The sequence below is a fragment of the Hyla sarda genome, chromosome 1 (genome assembly GCF_029499605.1).
Source record: "Hyla sarda isolate aHylSar1 chromosome 1, aHylSar1.hap1, whole genome shotgun sequence".
NCBI classification, from domain to species: domain Eukaryota; kingdom Metazoa; phylum Chordata; class Amphibia; order Anura; family Hylidae; genus Hyla; species Hyla sarda.
In genome coordinates this window covers 524,277,167-524,283,166 of record NC_079189.1, presented here as the reverse complement: position 1 = coordinate 524,283,166, position 6,000 = coordinate 524,277,167, and the positions used below count along the sequence as shown (strand labels likewise).

The window sequence follows — 6,000 nt, the reverse complement described above, 5'->3', positions numbered from 1 at the left end:
GTGGGCACAGGGGGCCTATAACTATATTGGTGGGGGGGGGCACAAGGGGCCTAGAACTATATTGGGGGGTGCATAGGGGTGGCCTATAACTATATTGGGGGCACAGAGGGCCTATAACTACATTGGGGGTCACAGGGGGCCTATAACTATATTGGGGGATCAGGAGGCCTATAACTATTTTGGGGGGCACAGGGGGGCACATGGGGGTCCATAACTATATTGGGGGGGGGCACAAGGGGCCTAAAATTATATAAGGGAGCACAAAACGGGCACTATTTATTAGGTTAATACACATGGGGAGTTTGTAAAGAGGGGGCATTGTGCTGGAGAAAAGAGCCTAAAATGTCTGTATGGCTGCTCTGGCAGGTTCCGTGGAGATGAATCTTGGCAAGGAGAAGTCTTCAAGATGCCCTGTGCTGGATGGTGAAAAAAAGGAGAATTAAACAACTCAATCAGAGAAGATGTCACCTGTAATTCACTGCAGAGCGATTGCAGGTATTTAGCTCTATATGGTCGGTATGTGGGGATATTGTCAAATTTTTAGGCAGATTTTTAGGTAGGTTTCACAGTAACTAGAATAAATTATAGCAGAGTGAAGTGCAGTGCAATACTTTGCAGCGCTGTGTTTTACTGCACTGCACTCTGCTATAATCTAATTAGAAATATATAACTAGTAAATTGAGGTCGGACTCGGGGCAGGCCATGGGGGGCCATCACCTCGATCTAAGGGGCGCCAAAATTCCTGATGGCAGCCCTGAGACCAAGTATTGAGGATGTGCATTAGTTAAAACTTAGTTTTTCTTAGGATACAATGTGTGTACCTACATTTTTTTTTAAATCAAACAAAAGGAAAGGCGTGCAAAAAACTCCATGTGCCACCTGCACCAACAAGTATTGATGTGATGCAAAGACCTCTAAAAGGTGGAAGGGAACAACGTATGGTCCATTGTAACCAGTGGGGGTAAAAACTTCCCCTGTAAGGCCCTACTCTCGCAATATTAATTCCCTTCTTGACAAGTGTTACTCGCCCTAAAAAAAGGGCGGCCCCACACAGGAACCTCGCCCTATTTCCACCTACAAACACTGCCATTTCACATGGTTTTTAGGGGGAAATAGGTAGAGTTTCCTGTTTGAAGCCGCCCGTTTTGGGCATTCAGGCATTATATGGTCTCCTGATGCTGCCGCCGCCTCCAAGCTGTGTCATTCAGCCACTATATGGTCTCCTCATACTGATGCCACCTCCAGGCTTTGTCATTGTGCCGCTCTGCAACAGTGATTCTAATAGCGACATCTCTAAGCTGCATGTTATACTGAATAACAGTATTATTTCACTAACCCAACACAAACCCTATGCGTGTTATGGCAAGATAAAGTGTTCTACACCCCCATTGAGGCTCTCTGCCACAGATAAATTCAGACCAAACAAAATGTTTTCGGAAAATTTGGCGAATCGTCCAAATTAAAAAATGTTTCGCTCATCTCTAATGTTGTTAAATATTTGCTATGGTCTTTTTCTTTTTTTACTGGTGTTGCAATGGGTTGGGCTGGAGTACCCAATTACGCCTACATGTTGGATTGCCGTGATTGACAACAGTTGTAAAGGCCTCCTGGGCTTTTAACCAACAGGTAAGATACAGGTAAGCCCTCATGGTGCCCAGGGGGTAGTAGTGAGGTTGGTTGTGGTAAATAGTTAAAGGGGTTATCCAACATAAGGTGACTTTAAAAATTATCATACAGTAATCAACATGCTTACCAAGGATTTGTGTTTTTGTTGGTGGTAAATGGCCATGTCCTGTGTCCCCCATCACGCTGCTCGTTTGTTTAAACTGGCTACTTACGGTTTCTGTGGCCTCCCTCGGGCTTCAACCCCAGGATCCTTTATTTGAAGGAGGGAAGTGACTTATTTCCCTAACCACACATCGGTCGCCTCACCCAATGCAGTTAAGCCACCCATTGCTGTGCAGTGTTATCCTCAGTTATGTCACCTACGCAATGCATACAACATTAAAACAGATTATAAACACAGCGAAGTCAGAGTGCAGCGATAATAAAGACCAGCAATGAGATAATACAGGTATAAAATATACAGTGATGTCATAACACAGAGGTAATAGTGATATTTCTCTATAAGGATGCCTGTGGTAATAACCAGAGCAAAGTAACAGCAAGGGAGTAATACTCACAGTGATGTTACAGGGACTATATACTATGAGATGTGCTATGGAAAGATAATGCATACAGTAAGCTGATTTCACAAATCAGTTATAACAAACACAGTGGGGTCAAAGCACATGTATAGTTACATAGTCCATAATGTTGAAAAAAGACCAATTACAATATGGCAATCAGAACGTGGATCAACTTTTTCATCAACGTTTTTTCTAAACTTTAATAACCCTAATTCTGATAATCTTTGTGGGTACTGTAGTCCTCCCATTCCCCTTATTACTCTGGTCAGGGACGTGCACACATAGGGCTCAAAGGGGGCTTGAGCCCCTGCTTTTTCATGCACCTGCCCCTTAATGCCCTTTTTTTGTGTGTGTGAGGCACAGAGGCACAGGGGCAGGAGTGTATAGAGGCACGGCTGGTAGAGATAACCGCAGGGGACAAGAAGAAAGACCAGATACAAGTGTTAGGAAGTGACATCTTGTCATACAGGCATTCTCTGGACACTGTCTCCCGGGGTCCTGCTGCTGCTGACGGCCCCTCCCCCTCCCTGCTCCTCTCTGGGTAAGGAAAGGAAGAGATGGAGGATAGAAGATCAGCTGGAGCTGCCATGAGGGGACAGTAAGTGATCATCAGCCAGGTCTGTCAGGGAGGACTGTGGAGAGGGTGGACTGTGTGAGGGGACTTAGAAGAGTTAGAAGAGTCCACAGTGACAGTAACTGATGATCAGCAGGGTGGTCTGTCAGGGAGGACTGTAGGGAGGGTGGACTGTGTGAGGGGACTTAGAAGAGTCCACTGTGACAGTAACTGAGGATCAGCAGGGTGGTCTGTCAGGGAGGACTGGCCTTCTCTGTACAAGCAGCTTCAGGGAAATTATAGTGTGTTTTTGTGTTGATTTGTTTATTTCCTTATTTATTCTAATATACACTATGGGGGAGATTTAACAAGACCTGTCCAGAGGAAAAATTGCCCATAGCAACCAATCAGATTTCTTATTTTACTTTTGAAAAGGCCTCTGAAAAGTGAAAGAAAGGATCTGATTGGTTACTATGGGCAACTTTTCCTCTGGACAGGTCTTGTTAAATCTCCCCCATAGTGTCCCCCACCTACAGTACCTGAAAAGCTTAGTCCAGCATAGTTGCTCTTTCCCTCCCTATAAGCCAGTGTTTCCCAACCAGGGTGCCTCCAGTTGGTACAAAACTACAACTCTCAGCCAAAGGCTGTCCAGGCATGCTGGGAGTTGCAGTTTTGCAACAGCTAGAGGCACCCTTCTTGGGAAACACTGCTATAAACCAATAGTGTTACCCACCTGTGCCCCTATAATGCCATTCCACATCTGTATCTTCCCCACATCATCAGTCGCTACAATCTTTGTATTGTTCCACCTTTCTTGTGGACCTGTCCAGAGGAAAAGTTGCCCATAGCAACCAATCAGATTGCTGCTTTCAGTTTTCAGAGGCCTTGTTAAAAATGAAAGAAGCAATCTGGTTGCTATGGGCAACTGGACAACTTTTCCTCTGGACAGGTTTTGATAAATCTCCCCCATTTTGCTGCAGAATTTCTGCTGGTAATTCATAACAAAATCCACAGAATAAAATCTGCAGCAAAAAAATCTGTAGCAAAATCCCAATGGCTGGATTCACACTGTATTTGTGTTAATATTTAAAGCACAACTCTGTTGCTTATGATAAATAACTATTGTGCAGAACCAATTTGGCTTCTAAATACCTTAAAGGGGTACTTTTTTTTTTTTAAAGAAATGGTGCCAGAAAGTTAAACAGATTTCTAAATTACAGTGTGAATTCGGGTAGAAAAACAGACATGGTGCACATCTACAATCTTGTATAATGATCTGATTGCTTCTCAGCATAATATCAAAAACTAACAGGTTGTTAGTATACATTTTTGATCAAAAAGTACAAGCCCACTCGCCACGTCAAGTCCACCTATCCAGAGTGGGTCCCTAACGTCCCTAGCATAAAATGGCGCAGCAACGGGCGGCGACCACCACCGCCGCGACACCAATGCCCACAGGGGGGAATGACCCACCGGCAGAGCGGCCCCAATGCCACTCAAACCAGTCTATGGGCCGCACCCCCCTGCAGACATGGCGCCACGGCAGCAACGGCCGCCGCACGGCACCACACCAGTGTGAACAAGGTGCAATGGCTCACTTCCCATGCTCTCCCAGTCAGACTGGGAGGCTGCTAGGAAAGAAATGGCCCATGTGTAGCTAATTACTACTTATATAGGGTTGGGCTGAGGGGGTGGGGAAGAGTGCAGCACATGTTCAAAAAAAAAAAAAAGGAGGGGATAGAAAACACAGTGTGAATTCGGGTAGAAAAACAGACATGGTGCACATCTACAATTCTAAATTACTGCTATTTAATAATATAGCAGTTGTATGCTACAGAGGAAATTCTTTTCTTTTTAACTTTCTTTTTTGTCCTGTCCACACTGCTCTCTGCTGACACCTCTGTCCATGACAGGAACTGTCCAGAGCAGGAGAGGTTTGCTATGGGGATTATCTCCTGCTCTGGACAGTTCCTGATACAGGCATCAGGTGTCAGCAGAGAGCACTGTGGACAAGACAAAAAGAAATTCATAAAGAAAATAATTTCCTGTTGGTCTGTTATATGACACTGCGCTCATTGTATCACTGGTCAAGGCGGGAAATCGCTGCGCCCGGCAATAAGTTCATCGCAGTGTTTCGATCTGTGCACAGGAAGCAGAAAGAAGGCCGGAACAGAGGACAGAAAAGCTACATCAGTGCAAAGGGGGAGCTGTGGATGGTATGTTAAAGGGGATAAGTGTTTGATCGTGGGGGGTCCAAACGCTGGGCCCCCTGCAATCTCGTGCACGGGGCCACAGCTCTGCCGTGCAGGGGGCGTGCCAGCCGCAGCGTGACATCACGGCTGACACGCCTCCTCCATGTAGTTCAATAGGCATTGGCGCTCATTGTGAGCGCTAATGCGTATAGCGTCGAGCTCTGAGCTCGACGGTTTACGCCCCGTCCTTGCCCCGTCCCCATACAGTTCTATGGGGGAGGTGGGGAGGCATGAACGCTGCCTCCCCGCCTCTCCCATAGAGATGTATGGAGGGGGCATGTCGGCCGCAACGTCATGCTGCGGCCGGCATGCCCCCTGCACGGGAGAGCCACGGCACAGCCGCGGCCCCGTACAGGAGATCGCAGGGGGGCCCAGCAGTTGGACCACCTGCGATCAAACACTTATCCCCTATCCTGTGTTAAAAAGTAAAGTTATGGGATAGTGTTATGGCATTTCATGATGTCGTAGAATGTGAAAAATGCCCACAGTAATGTCACAGAACAATGATGATACTTAGGCTGGAATCACACTAGTGTAATATGGATGCTCTATACTATGGAAAACTCAGCCTTACTGTCATAGAACTAAAATAGTACATATAATGATGCCATAGCTTAGTGACTAAATGACCTTAACCCCTTAACGACCACGGACGTAAATGTACGTCCTGGTTTGGCGGGACTTCTCGCACCAGGACGTACATTTATGTCCTGTGTATGACCGCGAGCCGGGGACCCGCCCGTAATGGCTGACATCTGCGATCGCGTCTCCTGGGGTCTTCTGCTCTTGTCTGAGATCGAGCAGACCAGAGCAAGAAGATCACTGATAATACTAAGCAGTGCTGTGTCCTATACATAGCACTGCACAGTATTAGCAATCAAACGATTGCTATAGATATTCCCCTATGGGGACAAAAAAAGTGTAAAAGTAAAGTTGAAAAATCTAAAAATAAAAAGTAAAAAAAAATTAGAAAAATCCCCTCCCCAAATATAAATGAAAATGGTCT

At 45.9% G+C, this 6,000-nt stretch overlaps 1 protein-coding gene and 1 long non-coding RNA gene across 2 annotated transcripts in view; one reads left to right on the top strand and one right to left on the bottom strand.

Annotated features, from left to right (window-relative positions):
• Window positions 1-268: 268 nt before the first annotated feature.
• On the bottom strand, window positions 269-3,567 carry LOC130290813 (uncharacterized). The gene is made up of 3 exons (XR_008847705.1): window positions 3,476-3,567; window positions 1,754-1,985; window positions 269-416 (listed from the first exon to the last, which is right to left on the bottom strand). It is a non-coding gene; the product is annotated as an uncharacterized LOC130290813 (long non-coding RNA).
• Window positions 2,607-6,000, top strand: part of VCAN (versican) — a 188,050-nt gene continuing 184,656 nt past the window's right edge. Inside the window, exon 1 of the mRNA XM_056538850.1 lies at window positions 2,607-2,787. The gene's annotated coding sequence lies outside the window, so the exon portion shown is untranslated. The remainder of the gene's footprint in view (window positions 2,788-6,000) is intronic.